Source organism: Gymnodraco acuticeps, unplaced genomic scaffold, assembly GCF_902827175.1.
Source record: "Gymnodraco acuticeps unplaced genomic scaffold, fGymAcu1.1, whole genome shotgun sequence".
NCBI lineage: Eukaryota > Metazoa > Chordata > Actinopteri > Perciformes > Bathydraconidae > Gymnodraco > Gymnodraco acuticeps.
In genome coordinates this window covers 79,959-102,414 of record NW_022990872.1, presented here as the reverse complement: position 1 = coordinate 102,414, position 22,456 = coordinate 79,959, and the positions used below count along the sequence as shown (strand labels likewise).

At 40.9% G+C, this 22,456-nt stretch overlaps 1 protein-coding gene across 1 annotated transcript in view; it reads left to right on the top strand.

The window, feature by feature from the left end:
* Positions 1–22,456, top strand: part of LOC117557501 (zinc finger and BTB domain-containing protein 16-A-like) — a 98,670-nt gene that overhangs the window by 218 nt on the left and 75,996 nt on the right. The window lies entirely within an intron of this gene.

Here is a 22,456-nt window from a genome sequence, read left to right as displayed (position 1 = left end):
ACCAAGAAACAAAAGCCTACATCCATCATGTAAAAACTATAAGCCTGTGTCGTTCTTACTCACAAATATACATGTAGTTATTTCCAAACACAGCTTGGCATTGTAGCTTTTAGAAAAGATGCCTCAAATAGGAGTTCATTTGTATTTGTCTGGGAGTGTTTTCAATGAAACCAATGACTACATCCATGGTGATACTGCTCGAATAATTCACATTCATCCGGCTTTTGCCCTGAGTGAGTCCAGAGTCTGTGTTTATGAACTGTTTGGGTCAGGAAATGCTTTGTTTTCTTGTGTTTGAGTAGTTAGCAATGTTTTGTATAATGTTGCATAACCCAAACACACAGCAACCACCAAGTGAGATCTAGTTCTACAAAAACAGCAAAGCACACTCATTTTGTATTACCTTTAATAGTTTTGCACTGGTTTATTTGGCTTTATTGTTTTCACATTCCTTCTCTATGCGACTGCTGTATGCACAAATAATGTGTTTACATCCTTAGACTTGTTCTTGATTGCAAACACACTCCAGTCTGAGCTAGTTCTCCTGCACTGCACACGACTTTAAATAACCTTTTAAGTATTTTTCTTTGAGTCGTTATATATATATTTTTTGCTCTTCTTTAGTAAACTTTTTCCTGAACGTCACCAAGCGCTCTGGTCTCTCAGCTGTGTGCGTCACTTGTTAGTGTCCCCTGGTCTCCCAGCTGTGTGCGTCACTTTTTTAGTGTCCCCTGGTCTCCCAGCTGTGTGCGTCACTCTTTAGTGTCCCCTGGTCTCCCAGCTGTGTGCGTCACTCTTTAGTGTCCCCTGGTCTCCTAGATGTGTGCGTCACTCTTTAGTGTCCCCTGGTCTGCTTCTCAGGTCGATTAAATGAAATCCTTGCTTCCCTCACTTGCGTCGTTTCCCTGCGTTTAGTCCCTCCCACCAGGGAAGCATGGAGGGACGCAAGGAAACCACGAGAAGCAGGGAAATGAGTTTTAAGAGCAATGGGACGTCCTTTCCTCCGGAGCGTCACGTGAAGCGACGTCCGTTTGTGATGACGCTGCACAGCTGTTCGTCTGGCAGCAGCCAGCTCTGTACCCGTTATTTCCACAAACACCCCCGCCTCTGTTAGTACACATTTACTGACATAAACATTAGTATCATCTGTTGTAGATCCAAATACATGAAATAAAATAAGAAGTCATTCTCAAAAAAGATAAACGCCCTTCTTAAAATGTATAAACGAAAAAAGCGATCATGAAAATGTTTCCAATAAATGAATAAAAAAATGTTTGACCACTTTGTTGTTTAGATATATCACATATTTGTAACTAAATGATACATGAATTGAAACAAAACACAGTATAAACTGAGGAGTGAGTCCCGTGAGGTTCATGTATTTTCTTCACTCCGCTGGGGTATTGCTCTCATGTCAAGAAGCATCAGATCAGTGCATGCACTGCCTCGTCCAATCAGTGAGCGATACACAGTAAGGGGGCGGGGTGAGTATCTGAGGATTTCATCGGAGGATGATCTGGTGGTTCCTCGGTTATCGCTCCTCCATGATCGCTCCTCGCTCCTCGATCCTCGGTCCTCCGGCCGAAATAAGAGCCATGGGACGGTACTCAAGATGGCGCAGGCAAATCAACTTCCGGTGAGACCGAGGACCGAGGAGCGAGGAAATGAAAATAGTCGACCTGAGAAGCAGCCCTGGTCTCCCAGCTGTGTGCGTCACTCTTTAGTGTCCCCTGGTCTCCCAGCTGTGTGCGTCACTCGTTAGTGTCCCCTGGTCTCCCAGCTGTGTGCGTCACTTTTTAGTGTCCCCTGGTCTTCCAGCTGTGTGCGTCACTTTTTAGTGTCCCCTGGTCTCCCAGATGTGTGCGTCACTTTTTAGTGTCCCCTGGTCTCCTAGATGTGTGCGTCACTCGTTAGTGTCCCCTGGTCTCCTAGATGTGTGCGTCACTCGTTAGTGTCCCCTGGTCTCCCAGCTGTGTGCGTCAATTTTTAGTGTCCCCTGGTCTCCTAGATGTGTGCGTCACTTTTTAGTGTCCCCTGGTCTCCCAGCTGTGTGTGTCACTCTTTAGTGTCCCCTGGTCTCCCAGCTGTGTGCGTCACTCTTTAGTGTCCCCTGGTCTCCCAGCTGTGTGCGTCACTTTTTTAGTGTCCCCTGGTCTCCCAGCTGTGTTCGTCACTCTTTAGTGTCCCCTGGTCTCCCAGCTGTGTGCGTCACTCGTTAGTGTCCCCTGGTCTCCCAGCTGTGTGTGTCACTCTTTAGTGTCCCCTGGTCTCCCAGCTGTGTGCGTCACTCTTTAGTGTCCCCTGGTCTCCCAGCTGTGTGCGTCACTCTTTAGTGTCCCCTGGTCTCTTTAGTGTCCCCTGGTCTCCCAGCTGTGTGTGTCACTCTTTAGTGTCCCCTGGTCTCCCAGCTGTGTGCGTCACTCTTTAGTGTCCCCTGGTCTCCCAGCTGTGTGCGTCACTCTTTAGTGTCCCCTGGTCTCTTTAGTGTCCCCTGGTCTCCCAGCTGTGTGCGTCACTCTTTAGTGTCCCCTGGTCTCCCAGCTGTGTGCGTCACTCTTTAGTGTCCCCTGGTCTCCCAGCTGTGTGCGTCACTCTTTAGTGTCCCCTGGTCTCCCAGCTGTGTGCGTCACTCTTTAGTGTCCCCTGGTCTCCCAGCTGTGTGTGTCACTCTTTAGTGTCCCCTGGTCTCCCAGCTGTGTGCGTCACTCTTTAGTGTCCCCTGGTCTCTTTAGTGTCTCCCAGCTGTGTGCGTCACTCTTTAGTGTCCCCTGGTCTCCCAGCTGTGTGCGTCACTCTTTAGTGTCCCCTGGTCTCTTTAGTGTCCCCTGGTCTCCCAGCTGTGTGCGTCACTCTTTAGTGTCCCCTGGTCTCCCAGCTGTGTGCGTCACTCTTTAGTGTCCCCTGGTCTCCCAGCTGTGTGCGTCACTCTTTAGTGTCCCCTGGTCTCCCAGCTGTGTGCGTCACTCTTTAGTGTCCCCTGGTCTCCCAGCTGTGTGTGTCACTCTTTAGTGTCCCCTGGTCTCCCAGCTGTGTGCGTCACTCTTTAGTGTCCCCTGGTCTCTTTTGTGTCCCCTGGTCTCCCAGCTGTGTGCGTCACTCTTTAGTGTCCCCTGGTCTCCCAGCTGTGTGCGTCACTCTTTAGTGTCCCCTGGTCTCCCAGCTGTGTGCGTCACTCTTTAGTGTCCCCTGGTCTCCCAGCTGTGTGCGTCACTCTTTAGTGTCCCCTGGTCCCTTTAGTGTCCCCTGGTCTCCCAGCTGTGTGCGTCACTCTTTAGTGTCCCCTGGTCTCCCAGCTGTGTGCGTCACTCTTTAGTGTCCCCTGGTCTCCCAGCTGTGTGCGTCACTCTTTAGTGTCCCCTGGTCTCCCAGCTGTGTGTGTCACTCTTTAGTGTCCCCTGGTCTCCCAGCTGTGTGCGTCACTCTTTAGTGTCCCCTGGTCTCCCAGCTGTGTGTGTCACTCTTTAGTGTCCCCTGGTCTCCCAGCTGTGTGCGTCACTCTTTAGTGTCCCCTGGTCTCCCAGCTGTGTGCGTCATTCTTTAGTGTCCCCTGGTTGCGCATGTCTCCTCAAGTTGCTGAATGTTTTCTAAATGCTGCTGTGTTGTCAAGGTGCTGAAGATGTTTCTTCATGAGTACAGGAACATTTGAGTTTTTTTATTTGCATCGTTTCTGAAGCTACAACTTGTTTCTCCTAGTATAAATGCTTTGGGCCGCTGTAGCGCGTTGGTCGACCACCGTAATATTTAGATTTGAATGCTTTACTTGTTACTTTAACACTGTGCAGGAACTGCTTTTACTTCACTTAACGATCAGAGTACCCACACTTGTGTCTCATTTTAATAATTTAACTGCAGATAAGAGCCACAATATTGTTCCACAGAGGCAGTTGATTAGATTTTGTGCAGGTACTCAGTGTTTCTCCCTGAACCTCGTCTTGTGAGGTTTAAAACACTCCAGAGAGAGATCTGCGGAACGTGAAGTGCTCCTTAAGGCTGAGCGGATATTTCCAGGTTTAGAGGCAATCTCAAACTCATGAAGGACTGTAAATAAAGAATCTTTCGTAAATGATTGGAGCAATTGACAATACTTCACATTGTTCCCTTTGAGATATGTCAACAAGGGATACATTTTCTTTATATCAGGTGTGATATTTCGCTGACCTATGAAGAGCGTCAATGTGATTTAACAAATGTTTTGAACTAACATCAATATGTAGAATTGTTATCTTCTGGCAATCATTTATTTTGCTTTCACTATCAAACTTTGTTACAACTATACTTTGAAGTGGAAGAAGTACACACATTGTTTACTTAGATGAACCTTTATAAGCAATATCACACTGTAAAAAGACTCAGTTACACTGCTTGTAACCAGTAGGAGAATGTAGAGAAGTACATTTACTGAAGTACTACTTAAAGAGGCCCTATTATGGTGTTTTTCCCTTTCCTGTAGTGTGCTTATATATAGGTTTTAGTGCATGTAAATGGTCTGCAACGACTAAAATCCCTGTGTTCCCTCCAGAGGGGATTTCTCTCACACACACTCAGCCATTTATCAGAACTTCTACTTAAGTAAAGGATCTAAATACTTCTTCCACCTCTGCCAATATTCCCCATGTCTGTTCAGAGATGATTGCAGGATCTCAGGTGGAGGACCTCGTCACCTGAGACTGACCACACACACCTCCACACACACCTGTTTGTCGGCTGCCATTCTCTCTCAGAGTACAACAGAGAGCGGTATTGATCCGGAGGATTCTCTGACGCGAGGAATGGAGAAGTAAACAGGCTCTCAGTAAATAAAACACCTAGGTCAACACAGCCATTTTACCCATTAACCTGCAGTGTGTGTGTGTGTGTGTGTGTGTGTGTGTGTGTGTGTGTGTGTGTGTGTGTGTGTGTGTGTGTGTGTGTGTGTGTGTGTGTGTGTGTGTGTGTGTGTGTGTGTGTGTGTGGTGTGTGTGTGTGTGTGTGGTGTGTGTGTGTGTGTGTGTGTGTGTGTGGTGTGTGTGTGTGTGTGTGTGTGTGTGTGTGTGTGTGTGTGTGTGTGTGTGTGTGTGTGTGTGTGTGTGTGTGTGTGTGTGTGTGTGTGTGTGTGTGTGTGTGTGTGTGTGTGTGTGTGTGTGTGTGTGTGTGTGTGTGTTGTGTGTGTGTGTGTGTGTGTGTGTGTGTGTGTGTGTGTGTGTGTGTGTGTGTGTGTGTGTGTGTGTGTGTCCTCTGTAAATAAAGGAACCTGGTCATTCAGAGGTGAGAAAGGTTTGCACAATTAATTTGTTACACAATATGGACTAGTGTCAGTGTTGTAAGAAGTATTTAGTAAAGTTAAAGTACTAATCCAGCCAGAGGAAGAAGTACTAAGATCCTTTACTTAAGTAAAAGTATAAATACTGTGGTTTGAAAATACTCCAATACAACGGAAAAGTAACTTAAGAAGAAAAATAAACGTATGGTCAGCTGTATCAAAACTCATTTCAATTATACTGACAAAACACTTGCAGTTATGAAACAGACTAAATCCTGAATTGTAATGTAACTTCTAGTGTAACTAGAAGTAGGGTAGTATTATCAGCTAAATGTACTTCAAGTATAACAAGTAACTCGGTGTGCAGGATAAGATAAGAAGTACTTTATTGATCTCAATTTGGGAAATGTTTGCGTTGCAGCAGCATACAAAGACAAGGCATTGTACATTAGAGAAATTAAAAGACTAGAAATCAACAATCCAATAATGTCTCTTTTCCTAGTATTTTATATTATTTTGGTTTAATCACTGAGAAATACATGTTGGACTTTGAAGGAGCAAAACTATTAACAATTAACTAGTAAACTTTGCCTTTACCAAACGCCTCTTAACTTCTCCATTCCTGCACTTTCTCTCCTCTAACCTCAACCTCCTAACGATGTATCAGATACTTATGAAATCTTCCTCTGTCGGACTGTGATGTACACTTTGGCTCTGGGGGGTTGAACTCAGATCCGAACTGTGATTTTGTTTGGCTTTGAGCACATGGAGAACAGGAAAGCACTTCCCCACCAAATCCAGCAGCAGGTCAGAGGTCAGGGTCAGAGGTCGGGGGGGGCGTGGCCTCGGAGCCGGAGACGCCCCCCAGGTTTACACAAGTGTAAAAAGAGTCCATTCACACTGGCTGCATGGGCAGAGTTTCACAAAGGTCCACTGTGTGGGGCCTGTACACCCCCCCCCCACAGACACACACACACACACACACACACACACACACACACACACACACACACACACACACACACACACACACACCTCCTCCAAGCGCCATGCCTCCACAGACAATGGTGAGTCTGGTCAGCAGAGACACGCACATACTAACCTGAAAACGTTTCTCTATCAGGACAGAAACGTCACACACTGTATGTTTGCATGGTTTAATAAGTCTGCAATCACCTGCAAATGATTCAAAAATACTTTCAACCGTATGCAATGTTTTGAGTATGTTTTTAAATGTTACATATCCTTTATTAAAGAGTAAGAAGTATGGTAACAAGAAGCAGACAGTGTAGACCTCCATAGCTCTGGTTATTTAAATACAAAAAGAAAAGTGTGTAAATGAATATTTGTGAGTGAAAATGTGGCCGTTGGTTTTTCCGTAATCCAGTTGACAAACACAAAATAAACAAATATAATTTAAATAATGCATAAAATAAATTGCTTAGAGGACCCAAATATTTGACCAAAAATCTGTGAACCTCAGAAAATGTTAAAGATAATTCTTGAATATCTTTTTCGAATAAAAACAATCTTGTGAAAACTCCAAAACCACGAATGTGTAAAGTAGAATAATATGTAACTTAAAATATAAATAAGTAGGTAAGTACATTTGTCAAAATATACCATTATTTAAATATACAGTACGTTTTCAAATAGTAAGAAATGAAAGTATGTTAACTCAGTGACCATTGCATGTATAAAAAATATGTATAATGTGTATTTGTAAAGCGCTTTGAGCATCTGGAAAAGTGCTATAATAAATGTAAGGAATTATTATTATTATAACTCAAAGCGCAGAGCTCCACCAATCTCTTAATTTGTTGAGCTTAAATGAAAATGTTTGTGAGAATTGGGTCAATGGGTAGTTAGTCCTGGCTGACAAACAGAACATTTATAACAAATAATGCATTAAAATAGCTGAAAGTAACTAAAATAACATTTAAAAAGAGCACACAAAAATGTGCAAAACAATCTGCGAACATCTCAAAATGATAAAGATTATGCTTATATATGTTTTACGATTAAAAACCAATCTTGTGAAAACGCCAACGACGTGTGGAAGTATATGTAACATAAAATGATATACACAAGTATAGAAGTTAAAATAGTACTTATACTAAAGTAAACGTCACATCTCACCACTGCAACTATTCATTAAGAAAGAAAAACACGTATCCAACGGTCTTTACTCGTCTTTACTGGTCTGTAACGGTCTTTACTGGTCTTTACTCGTCTTTACTGGTCTGTAACGGTCTTTACTGGTCTTTACTGATCTGTAACGTTCTTTACTGGTCTTTAACAGTCTTTACTGGTCTTTACTGGTCTTTAATGGTCTGTAACGTTCTTTAACTGGTCTTTACTGGTCTTTACTGGTCTGTAAGGTTCTTTAACGGTCTTTACTGGTCTTTAACAGTCTTTACTGGTCTTTACTGGTCTTTAATGGTCTGTAACATTCTTTAACGGTCTTTAATGGTCTTTACTGGTCTGTAACGTTCTTTACCTGGTCTTTAATGGTCTTTACTGGTCTTTACTCGTCTTTACTGGTCTTTAATGGTCTGTAACGTTCTTTAACTGGTCTTTACTGGTCTTTACTGGTCTGTAAGGTTCTTTAACGGTCTTTAATGGTCTTTAACAGACTTTACTGGTCTTTACTCGTCTTTACTGGTCTTTACTGGTCTTTAATGGTCTGTAACGTTCTTTAACGGTCTTTACTGGTCTTTACTGGTCTTTAATGGTCTTTACTGGTCTGTAACGTTCTTTAACTGGTCTTTACTGGTCTTTACTCGTCTGTAACGTTCTTTACTGGTCTTTACTGGTCTTTAATGGTCTTTAACGTTCTTTAACGGTCTTTAATGGTCTTTACTGGTCTGTAACGTTCTTTAACTGGTCTTTACTGGGCTTTACTCGTCTTTACTCGTCTTTACTGGTCTGTAACGTTCTTTAACTGGTCTTTACTGGTCTTTACTGGTCTTTACTGGTCTTTACTGGTCTTTAACGGTCTTTACTGGTCTTTACTCGTCTTTACTGGTCTGTAACGGTCTTTACTGGTCTTTAATGGTCTTTACTGGTCTGTAACGTTCTTTAACGGTCTTTACTAGTCTTTACTGGTCTTTACTGGTCTGTAACGTTCTGGTCTTTACTGGTCTTTAATGGTCTTTACTGGTCTTTACTGGTCTGTAACGGTCTTTACTAGTCTTTACTGGTCTTTACTGGTCTGTAACGGTCTTTACTGGTCTGTACTGGTCTTTAACGGTCTTTAACGGTCTTTAATGGTCTTTACTGGTCTGTAACGTTCTTTAACTGGTCTTTACTGGGCTTTACTCGTCTTTACTTTACTTTACTGGTCTGTAACGTTCTTTAACGGTCTTTACTGGTCTTTAATGGTCTTTACTGGTCTGTAACGTTCTTTAACTGGTCTTTACTGGTCTTTACTCTTCTGTAACGTTCTTTAATTGGTCTTTATTGGTCTTTACTGGTCTGTAACGTTCTTTACTGGTCTTTACTGGTCTTTAACAGTCTTTACTGGTCTTTACTGGTCTTTACTGGTCTTTAATGGTCTGTAACGTTCTTTAACTGGTCTTTACTGGTCTGTAAGGTTCTTTAACGGTCTTTACTGGTCTTTAACAGTCTTTACTGGTCTTTACTGGTCTTTAATGGTATGTAACGTTCTTTAACGGTCTTTAATGGTCTTTACTGGTCTGTAACGTTCTTTACCTGGTCTTTACTGGTCTGTAACGTTCTTTACTGGTCTTTACTGGTCTTTAACGGTCTTTACTGGTCTTTACTCGTCTTTACTGGTCTTTAATGGTCTGTAACGTTCTTTAACTGGTCTTTACTGGTCTTTACTGGTCTGTAAGGTTCTTTAACGGTCTTTACTGGTCTTTAACAGACTTTACTGGTCTTTACTCGTCTTTACTGGTCTTTACTGGTCTTTAATGGTCTGTAACGTTCTTTAACGGTCTTTACTGGTCTTTACTGGTCTTTAATGGTCTTTACTGGTCTGTAACGTTCTTTAACTGGTCTTTACTGGTCTTTACTCGTCTGTAACGTTCTTTACTGGTCTTTACTGGTCTTTAACGGTCTTTACTGGTCTTTACTGGTCTGTACTGGTCTTTAACGTTCTTTAACGGTCTTTAATGGTCTTTACTGGTCTGTAACGTTCTTTAACTGGTCTTTACTGGGCTTTACTCGTCTTTACTCGTCTTTACTGGTCTGTAACGTTCTTTAACGGTCTTTACTGGTCTTTAATGGTCTTTACTGGTCTGTAACGTTCTTTAACTGGTCTTTACTGGTCTTTACTGGTCTTTACTGGTCTGTAACGTTCTTTACTGGTCTTTACTCGTCTTTACTGGTCTGTAACGGTCTTTACTGGTCTTTAATGGTCTTTACTGGTCTGTAACGTTCTTTAACGGTCTTTACTAGTCTTTACTGGTCTTTACTGGTCTGTAACGTTCTGGTCTTTACTGGTCTTTAATGGTCTTTACTGGTCTTTACTGGTCTGTAACGGTCTTTACTAGTCTTTACTGGTCTGTAACGGTCTTTACTGGTCTTTACTGGTCTGTACTGGTCTTTAACAGTCTTTAACGGTCTTTAATGGTCTTTACTGGTCTGTAACGTTCTTTAACTGGTCTTTACTGGGCTTTACTCCTCTTTACTTGTCTTTACTGGTCTGTAACGTTCTTTAACGGTCTTTACTGGTCTTTAATGGTCTTTACTGGTCTGTAACGTTCTTTAACTGGTCTTTACTGGTCTTTACTGGTCTTTACTGGTCTGTAACGTTCTTTAATTGGTCTTTACTGGTCTTTACTGGTCTTTACTGGTCTGTAACGTTCTTTACTGGTCTTTACTGGTCTTTAACGGTCTTTACTGGTCTTTAACAGTCTTTAATGGTCTTTAATGGTCTTTACTGGTCTGTAACGTTCTTTAACTGGTCTTTACTGGGCTTTACTCGTCTTTACTTGTCTTTACTGGTCTGTAACGTTCTTTAACGGTCTTTACTGGTCTTTAATGGTCTTTAATGGTCTGTAACGGTCTTTACTGGTCTTTACTCGTCTTTACTCGTCTTTACTGGTCTGTAACGTTCTTTAACGGTCTTTACTGGTCTTTAATGGTCTTTACTGGTCTGTAACGTTCTTTAACTGGTCTTTACTGGTCTTTACTGGTCTGTAACGTTCTTTAACGGTCTTTACTGGTCTTTACTGGTCTTTACTCGTCTTTACTGGTCTGTAACGGTCTTTACTGGTCTTTAATGGTCTTTACTGGTCTGTAACGTTCTTTAACGGTCTTTACTGGTCTTTAATGGTCTTTACTGGTCTTTACTGGTCTGTAACGGTCTTTACTAGTCTTTACTGGTCTGTAACGGTCTTTACTGGTCTTTACTGGTCTGTACTGGTCTTTAACAGTCTTTAACGGTCTTTAATGGTCTTTACTGGTCTGTAACGTTCTTTAACTGGTCTTTACTGGTCTTTAATGGTCTTTACTGGTCTTTACTGGGCTTTACTCGTCTTTACTCGTCTTTACTGGTCTGTAACGTTCTTTAACGGTCTTTACTGGTCTTTAATGGTCTTTACTGGTCTGTAACGTTCTTTAACTGGTCTTTACTGGTCTTTACTGGTCTTTACTGGTCTGTAACGTTCTTTAACGGTCTTTACTGGTCTTTACTCGTCTTTACTGGTCTGTAACGGTCTTTACTGGTCTTTAATGGTCTTTACTGGTCTGTAACGTTCTTTAACGGTCTTTACTAGTCTTTACTGGTCTTTACTGGTCTGTAACGTTCTGGTCTTTACTGGTCTTTACTGGTCTTTACTGGTCTGTAACGGTCTTTACTAGTCTTTACTGGTCTGTAACGGTCTTTACTGGTCTTTACTGGTCTGTACTGGTCTTTAACAGTCTTTAACGGTCTTTAATGGTCTTTACTGGTCTGTAACGTTCTTTAACTGGTCTTTACTGGGCTTTACTCCTCTTTACTTGTCTTTACTGGTCTGTAACGTTCTTTAACGGTCTTTACTGGTCTTTAATGGTCTTTACTGGTCTGTAACGTTCTTTAACTGGTCTTTACTGGTCTTTACTGGTCTTTACTGGTCTGTAACGTTCTTTAATTGGTCTTTACTTGTCTTTACTGGTCTTTACTGGTCTGTAACGTTATTTACTGGTCTTTACTGGTCTTTAACGGTCTTTACTGGTCTTTAACAGTCTTTAATGGTCTTTAATGGTCTTTACTGGTCTGTAACGTTCTTTAACTGGTCTTTACTGGGCTTTACTCGTCTTTACTTGTCTTTACTGGTCTGTAACGTTCTTTAACGGTCTTTACTGGTCTTTAATGGTCTTTAATGGTCTGTAACGGTCTTTACTGGTCTTTACTCGTCTTTACTGGTCTGTAACGTAACGTTCTTTAACGGTCTTTACTGGTCTTTAATGGTCTTTACTGGTCTGTAACGTTCTTTAACTGGTCTTTACTGGTCTTTACTGGTCTTTACTGGTCTGTAACGTTCTTTAACGGTCTTTACTGGTCTTTACTGGTCTTTACTCGTCTTTACTGGTCTGTAACGGTCTTTACTGGTCTTTAATGGTCTTTACTGGTCTGTAACGTTCTTTAACGGTCTTTACTAGTCTTTACTGGTCTGTAACGTTCTTTAACGGTCTTTACTGGTCTTTAATGGTCTTTACTGGTCTTTACTGGTCTGTAACGGTCTTTACTAGTCTTTACTGGTCTTTACTGGTCTGTAACGGTCTTTACTGGTCTTTACTGGTCTGTACTGGTCTTTAACAGTCTTTAACGGTCTTTAATGGTCTTTACTGGTCTGTAACGTTCTTTAACTGGTCTTTACTGGGCTTTACTTGTCTTTACTTGTCTTTACTTGTCTTTACTGGTCTGTAACATTCTTTAACGGTCTTTACTGGTCTTTAATGGTCTTTACTGGTCTGTAACGTTCTTTAACTGGTCTTTACTGGTCTTTACTGGTCTTTACTGGTCTTTAACGGTCTTTACTGGTCTGTACTGGTCTTTAACGGTCTTTAATGGTCTTTAATGGTCTTTACTGGTCTGTAACGTTCTTTAACTGGTCTTTACTGGGCTTTACTCGTCTTTACTTGTCTTTACTGGTCTGTAACGTTCTTTAATGGTCTTTAATGGTCTGTAACGGTCTTTACTGGTCTTTACTCGTCTTTACTGGTCTGTAACGTTCTTTAACGGTCTTTACTGGTCTTTACTGGTCTGTACTGGTCTTTAATGGTCTTTACTGGTCTGTAACGGTCTTTACTAGTCTTTACTGGTCTTTACTGGTCTGTAATGTTCTTTAATGGTCTTTACTGGTCTTTAATGGTCTTTACTGGTCTGTAACGGTCTTTACTAGTCTTTACTGGTCTTTAAGGTTCTTTAACGGTCTTACTGGCCGTTACTGGTCTTTACTGGTCTTTACTGGTCTTTACTGGTCTACAAGAGTTAATTTGACTGGTTTCTATATAATACTGTAGTTGCTTCTCCTCTTTCTCCACAGAAAACCCTCTGACTCTTCACATCTCTAACTCCAAACCAACACTTCCTTTTCCTGTCTTCCTCTAACTCTCTGTATTATTTTAAAGTGCAGCGATGATCTGTTTTTTATAATTTGGCCCTCATCTTCCTCTCCCTCAGTAAAATGGTGGATTATTTCCAGATTAAGGGAGTGCCTTTTTCTTTATCCCCGGGTAAGCCTGCACAGCACGCAGCTCAAAGGTAATGAAGCCCTCTGTGATCCGCGCCCGGATGAATCTAAAAATTCCCAGAGCTCCACTGTATTTTAAAGGAAATTAGATTTCCCTCAAAGCCCCCCCCCCCCCCCCCCCCCCTCAAAACCTATGCTTTCCATTTTCAAACCACCATAAACTGTGAGCAGGAACGCAGACCTATTGCAGCTTGAAATTAGACTAAAGTGTGAGGTTTGCTCCTGAAATGTGCTTTTAAATAAATAAAGTATAAAAACAAAACACAACATAACTTTAAAGAAACACAAAATGACCAAAAAAGACATTAAAATAACAGCAAAGAGACAACATGAAAACAAATTGAGTCACAATAATCACATCACAAATGAATTACACTCAAGTGTGAGGTTTGCTGTACTTTTTAAGTGAAAGTTCAAACGACACATTTGAGCTGAGACACAAAATCTAGACTAAAATAAACTTGTTTCTTTACCTTCACAGATTGCATTGTTCTACTTATTCTTTAAGGTTTTATCAAAGTTACCATCATACACTTTATTGTGGCGGTGACTGGACTAGATTTGATAGATGGTCCCACTGTAAAATAGGATTTTTATACGATCTTAAAGGATTTTATTGCATATTCTGAATATTAAAATATTGAATGTCGGCTCAAAATAACTTCAAAAACCCACAAAATGACCAAAAATAATTTAAAATAACAGCAAAGCGACAAAATGGAAACAAAGTTACTCACATTGATCACAAAAATAGTAAAAATTAATTACAAAGAGACCTAAAATGAAAACAAAAATACTTGAAGTTACTAACTATGGACACAAAATGATTTCAAAGACACACAAAATAACAGACACAAAATGATTGCACAGTTCCCACAGATTGTTGAAGTATCCAAGACTTCTCGCTGCACACGTTGAAGACTTATACTGAGTACTACAGGAAGAAGCTGAAGTGTTTCCAGCAGAAGAGGACAGCTGTGTAATGTCTGTCATCATTGATCTGATCTGATCTTCAGAGGTCAAACAGGCTGACCTTAAACACAGAACCACGTTCACCAACTTCATTCCCCGGAGGAAGCACTTTATTATTAAGGTAAAAGGAGCCATACTTCATTTTACAAATCTCTGTTACAAGAAAAAGTCCTGCATTCAAAATATATCTTCATTAAAAGTACATAATTAGTGGCAATGAGTTCATCACAGCTGGTAAAGGTGGGGCTTTTTTAATAAACTAAAGATGTCAGATAATTGTAGTGAAGTAAAAAGTCTGATACTGACTTTCAAGTAAAGTATAAAGAAGCTTAAAATGGAAATATTCAGGTAAAGAGCCTAAAAATGTTTACTTAAAATGAACATCAGCAGGAGAGGACTCTTTAAAGTAGAGACACTACATACTGATATACACCTGAACATCAGCAGGAGAGGACTCTTTAAAGTAGAGACACTACATACTGATATACACCTGAACATCAGCAGGAGAGGACTCTTTAAAGTAGAGACACTACATACTGATATACACCTGAACATCAGCAGGAGAGGACTCTTTAAAGTAGAGACACTACATACTGATATACACCTGAACATCAGCAGGAGAGGACTCTTTAAAGTAGAGACACTACATACTGATATACACCTGAACATCAGCAGGAGAGGACTCTTTAAAGTAGAGACACTACATACTGATATACACCTGAACATCAGCAGGAGAGGACTCTTTAAAGTAGAGACACTACATACTGATATACACCTGAACATCAGCAGGAGAGGACTCTTTAAAGTAGAGACACTACATACTGATATACACCTGAACATCAGCAGGAGAGGACTCTTTAAAGTAGAGACACTACATACTGATATACACCTGAACATCAGCAGGAGAGGACTCTTTAAAGTAGAGACACTACATACTGATATACACCTGAACATCAGCAGGAGAGGACTCTTTAAAGTAGAGACACTACATACTGATATACACCTGAACATCAGCAGGAGAGGACTCTTTAAAGTAGAGACACTACATACTGATATACACCTGAACATCAGCAGGAGAGGACTCTTTAAAGTAGAGACACTACATACTGATATACACCTGAACATCAGCAGGAGAGGCCTCTTTAAAGTAGAGACACTACATACTGATATACACCTGAACATCAGCAGGAGAGGACTCTTTAAAGTAGAGACACTACATACTGATATACAGTGGGGCAACAAAGTAGTTTAGTCAGCCACCAATTGTGCAAGTTCTCCCACTTAAAAAGATGAGAGGCCTGTAACTTTCATCCTGTATACCTCAACTATGAGAGACAGAATGAGAAAAAAAAAGTCTGATTTTTAAAGAATTTATTTGCAAATGATGGTGGAAAATAAGTATTTGGTCAATAACAAAAGTTCATCTCAATACTTTGTTATATACCCTTTGTTGGCAATGACAGAGGTCAAACGTTTTCTGTAAGTCTTCACAAGCTGTTCACACACTGTTGCTGGTATTCTGGCCCATTCCTCCATGCAGATCTCCTCTAGAGCAGTGATGTTTTGGGGCTGTCGCTGGGCAACACTGACTTTCAACTCCCTCCAAAGATTTTCTATGGGGTTGAGATCTGGAGACTGGCTAGGCCACTCCAGGACCTTGAAATGCTTCTTACGAAGCCACTCCTTCGTTGCCCGGGCGGTGTGTTTGGGATCATTGTCATGCTGAAAGACCCAGCCACGTTTCATCTTCAATGCCCTTGCTGATGGAAGGAGGTTGTCACTCAAAATCTCACGATACATGGTCCCATTCATTCTTTCCTTTACACGGATCAGTCGTCCTGGTCCCTTTGCAGAAAAACAGCCCCAAAGCATGATGTTTCCACCCCCATGTTTCACAGTAGGTGTTCTTTGGATGCAACTCAGCATTCTTTCTCCTCCAAACACGTCTAGTTGAGTTTTTACAAAAAAGTTATATTTTGGTTTTATCTGACCATATGACATTCTCCCAATCCTCTTCTGGATCATCTAAATGCTCTCTAGCAAACTTCAGACGGGCCTGGACATGTACTGGCTTAAGCAGGGGGACACGTCTGGCACTGCAGGATTTGAGTCCCTGGCGGCGTAGTGTGTTACTGATGGTAGCCTTTGTTACTTTGGTCCCAGCTCTCTGCAGGTCATTGACTAGGTCCCCCCGTGTGGTTCTGGGATGTTTGCTCACCGTTCTTGTGATCATTTTGACCCCACGGGGTGAGATCTTGCGTGGAGCCCCAGATCGAGGGAGATTATCAGTGGTCTTGTATGTCTTCCATTTTCTAATAATTGCTCCCACAGTTGATTTCTTCACACCAAGCTGCTTACCTATTGCAGATTCAGTCTTCCCAGCCTGGTGCAGGTCTACCATTTTGTTTCTGGTGTCCTTTGACAGCTCTTTGGTCTTGGCCATAGTGGAGTTTGGAGTGTGACTGTTTGAGGTTGTGGACAGGTGTCTTTTATACTGATAACGAGATCAAACAAGTGACATTAATACAGTTAACAAGTGGAGGAAAGAGGAGGCTCTTAAAGAAGAAGTTACAGGTCTGTGAGAGCCAGAAATCTTGTTTGTTTGTAGGTGACCAAATACGTATTTTACCGAGGAATTTACCAATTAATTCATTAAAAATCCTACAATGTGATTTCCTGGATTCTTTCCCCCCATTCTGTCTCTCATAGTTGAAGTGTACCTAGGATGAAAATTACAGGCCTCTCTCATCTTTTTAAGTGGGAGAACTTGCACAATTGGTGGCTGACTAAATACTTTTTTGCCCCACTGTACACCTGAACATCAGTAGGAGAGGACTCTTTAAAGTAGAGACACTACATACTGATATACACCTGAACATCAGTAGGAGAGGACTCTTTAAAGTAGAGACACTACATACTGATATACACCTGAACATCAGCAGGAGAGGACTATTTAAAGTAGAGACACTACATACTGATATACACCTGAACATCAGCAGGAGAGAACTCTTTAAAGTAGAGACACTACATACTGATATACACCTGAACATCAGCAGGAGAGGACTCTTTAAAGTAGAGACACTACATACTGATACACCTGAACATCAGCAGGAGAGGACTCTTTAAAGTAGAGACACTACATACTGATATACACCTGAACATCAGCAGGAGAGGACTCTTTAAAGTAGAGACACTACATACTGATATACACCTGAACATCGGCAGGAGAGGACTCTTTAAAGTAGAGACACTAAATACTGATATACACCTGAACATCAGCAGGAGAGGACTCTTTAAAGTAGAGACACTACATACTGATATACACCTGAACATCAGCAGGAGAGGACTCTTTAAAGTAGAGACACTACATACTGATATACACCTGAACATCGGCAGGAGAGGACTCTTTAAAGTAGAGACACTAAATACTGATATACACCTGAACATCAGCAGGAGAGGACTCTTTAAAGTAGAGACACTACATACTGATATACACCTGAACATCAGCAGGAGAGGACTCTTTAAAGTAGAGACACTACATACTGATATACACCTGAACATCGGCAGGAGAGGACTCTTTAAAGTAGAGACACTAAATACTGATATACACCTGAACATCAGCAGGAGAAGGACTCTTTAAAGTAGAGACACTACATACTGATATACAACCTGAACATCAGCAGGAGAGGACTCTTTAAAGTAGAGACACTACATACTGATATACACCTGAACATCAGCAGGAGAGGACTCTTTAAAGTAGAGACACTACATACTGATATACACCTGAACATCAGCAGGAGAGGACTCTTTAAAGTAGAGACACTACATACTGATATACACCTGAACATCAGCAGGAGAGGACTCTTTAAGTAGAGACACTACATACTGATATACACCTGAACATCAGCAGGAGAGGACTCTTTAAAGTAGAGACACTACATACTGATATACACCTGAACATCAGCAGGAGAGGACTCTTTAAAGTAGAGACACTACATACTGATATACACCTGAACATCAGCAGGAGAGGACTCTTTAAAGTAGAGACACTACATACTGATATACACCTGAACATCAGCAGGAGAGGACTCTTTAAAGTAGAGACACTACATACTGATATACACCTGAACATCAGCAGGAGAGGACTCTTTAAAGTAGAGACACTACATACTGATATACACCTGAACATCAGCAGGAGAGGACTCTTTAAAGTAGAGACACTACATACTGATATACACCTGAACATCAGCAGTAGAGGACTCTTTAAAGTAGAGACACTACATACTGATATACACCTGAACATCAGCAGGAGAGGACTCTTTAAAGTAGAGACACTACATACTGATATACACCTGAACATCAGCAGGAGAGGACTCTTTAAAGTAGAGACACTACATACTGATATACACCTGAACATCAGCAAGGAGAGTACTCTTTAAAGTAGAGACACTACATACTGATATACACCTGAACATCAGCAGGAGAGGACTCTTTAAAGTAGAGACACTACATACTGATATACACCTGAACATCAGCAGGAGAGGACTCTTTAAAGTAGAGACACTACATACTGATATACACCTGAACATCAGCAGGAGAGGACTCTTTAAAGTAGAGACACTACATACTGATATACACCTGAACATCAGCAGGAGAGGACTCTTTAAAGTAGAGACACTACATACTGATATACACCTGAACATCAGCAGGAGAGGACTCTTTAAAGTAGAGACACTACATACTGATATACACCTGAACATCAGCAGGAGAGGACTCTTTAAAGTACGAGACACTACATACTGATACACACCTGAACATCAGGAGGAGAGGACTCTTAAAGTAGAGACACTACATACTGATACACACCTGAACATCAGCAGGAGAGGACTCTTTAAAGTAGAGACACTACATACTGATATACACCTGAACATCAGCAGGAGAGGACTCTTTAAAGTAGAGACACTACATACTGTATACACCTGAACATCAGCAGGAGAGGACTCTTTAAAGTAGAGACACTACATACTGATATACACCTGAACATCAGCAGGAGAGGACTCTTTAAAGTAGAGACACTACATACTGATATACACCTGAACATCAGCAGGAGAGGACTCTTTAAAGTAGAGACACTACATACTGATATACACCTGAAACATCAGCAGAGAGGACTCTTTAAAGTAGAGACACTACATACTGATATACACCTGAACATCAGCAGGAGAGGACTCTTTAAAGTAGAGACACTACATACTGATACACACCTGAACATAAGGCAGGAGAGGACTCTTTAAAGTAGAGACACTACATACTGATATACACCTGAACATCAGCAGGAGAGGACTCTTTAAAGTAGAGACACTACATACTGATATACACCTGAACATCAGCAGGAGAGGACTCTTTAAAGTAGAGACACTACATACTGATATACACCTGAACATCAGCAGGAGAGGACTCTTTAAAGTAGAGACACTACATACTGATATACACCTGAACATCAGCAGGAGAGGACTCTTTAAAGTAGAGACACTACATACTGATATACACCTGAACATCAGCAGGAGAGGACTCTTTAAAGTAGAGACACTACATACTGATATACACCTGAACATCAGCAGGAGAGGACTCTTTAAAGTAGAGACACTACATACTGATATACACCTGACATCAGCAGGAGAGGACTCTTTAAAGTAGAGACACTACATACTGATATACACCTGAACATCAGCAGGAGAGGACTCTTTAAAGTAGAGACACTACATACTGATATACACCTGAACATCAGCAGGAGAGGACTCTTTAAAGTAGAGACACTACGTAACTGAAATACACCTGAACATCAGCAGGAGAGGACTCTTTAAAGTAGAGACACTACATACTGATATACACCTGAACATCAGCAGTAGAGGACTCTTTAAAGTAGAGACACTACATACTGATATACACCTGAACATCAGCAGGAGAGGACTCTTTAAAGTAGAGACACTACATACTGATATACACCTGAACATCAGCAGGAGAGGACTCTTTAAAGTAGAGACACTACATACTGATATACACCTGAACATCAGCAGGAGAGGACTCTTTAAAGTAGATACACTACATACTGATATACACCTGAACATCAGCAGGAGAGGACTCTTTAAAGTAGAGACACTACATACTGATATACACCTGAACATCAGCAGGAGAGGACTCTTTAAAGTAGAGACACTACATACTGATATACACCTGAACATCAGCAGTAGAGGACTCTTTAAAGTAGAGACACTACATACTGATATACACCTGAACATCAGCAGGAGAGGACTCTTTACCTGAACATCAGCAGGAGAGGACTCTTTAAAGTAGAGACACTACATACTGATATACACCTGAACATCAGCAGGAGAGGACTCTTTAAAGTAGAGACACTACATACTGATATACACCTGAACATCAGCAGGAGAGGACTCTTTAAAGTAGAGACACTACATACTGATATACACCTGAACATCAGCAAGGAGAGGACTCTTTAAAGTAGAGACACTACATACTGATATACACCTGAACATCAGCAGGAGAGGACTCTTTAAAGTAGAGACACTACATACTGATATACACCTGAACATCAGCAGGAGAGGACTCTTTAAAGTAGAGACACTACATACTGATATACACCTGAACATCAGCAGGAGAGGACTCTTTAAAGTAGAGACACTACATACTGATATACACCTGAACATCAGCAACAGAGTACTCTTTAAAGTAGAGGCACTACATACTGATATACACCTGAACATCAGCAGGAGAGGACTCTTTAAAGTAGAGACACTACATACTGATATACACCTGAACATCAGCAGGAGAGGACTCTTTAAAGTAGAGACACTACATACTGATACACCTGAACATCAGCAGGAGATGGACTCTTTAAAGTAGAGACACTACATACTGATATCACCTGAACATCAGCAGGAGAGGACTCTTTAAAGTAGAGACACTACATACTGATATACACCTGAACATCAGCAGGAGAGGACTCTTTAAAGTAGAGACACTACATACTGATATACACCTGAACATCAGCAGGAGAGGACTCTTTAAAGTAGAGACACTACATACTGATATACACCTGAACATCAGCAGGAGAGGACTCTTTAAAGTAGAGACACTACATACTGATATACACCTGAACATCAGCAGGAGAGGACTCTTTAAAGTAGAGACACTACATACTGATATACACCTGAACATCAGCAGGAGAGGACTCTTTAAAGTAGAGACACTACATACTGATACACACCTGAACATCAGCAGGAGAGGACTCCTTTAAAGTAGAGACACTAACATAATGATATACACCTGAACATCAGCAGGAGAGGACTCTTTAAAGTAGAGACACTACATACTGATATACACCTGAACATCAGCAGGAGAGGACTCTTTAAAGTAGAGGCACTACATACTGATATACACCTGAACATCAGCAACAGAGGACTCTTTAAAGTAGAGGCACTACATACTGATATACACCTGAACATCAGCAGGAGAGGACTCTTTAAAGTAGAGACACTACATACTGATATACACCTGAACATCAGCAGGAGAGGACTCTTTAAAGTAGAGACACTACATACTGATATACACCTGAACATCAGCAGGAGAGGACTCTTTAAAGTAGAGACACTACATACTGATATACACCTGAACATCAGCAGGAGAGGACTCTTTAAAGTAGAGGCACTACATACTGATATACACCTGAACATCAGCAAGGAGAGGTACTCTTTAAAGTAGAGGCACTACATACTGAAATACACCTGAACATCAGCAGGAAAGGACTCTTTAAAGTAGAGACACTACATACTGATATACACCTGAACATCAGCAACAGAGTACTCTTTAAAGTAGAGACACTACATACTGATATACACCTGAACATCAGCAGGAGAGGACTCTTTAAAGTAGAGACACTACATACTGATATACACCTGATCATTAGAATAATATGTCTTCTTTAAGTCAGTGGAATAACTTTTTTTCTAAAACTATGAATTACATTACATAAAAGTTTGGGAATAAACAAAGTCAAAAGCAGACAAAGAAATACACGTACATATTCTCCTCTTCCTTCAACTAATGCAACCATCATTTAAAATCAAACTAAAAGGAAAAATAAAGCACTTTAACATTAGACAATCTGTATTTGTGACTTTCAAGAGCACTTAAAGGGAAAAAACAATAGGAATAAGAAGTAAGGAATTGCCTCCACTCAGTGACCGTCGTTAAGGAAAACGTATCAATAAAGTTTATTCTTAGAGAAGCTTTTAAAGTATGCTTTTACTACGAAAGACTCCAAACAATAATGAGGTGTTGGTCAACAGAGAAGAGGAAAATGAAATCCGTGCGGAGAAACAATCTCTGTTAATGCACTGCGGAGCGTCCGTCACCAGATCCATCAGGGAGGATTTTATTAGACAACAAAAGAAGAGCCACTCGTTCCCAGAAATGCTTTTATTTACTTTAAATTAGTGTCACTCTTAAAACCAGACTTCCT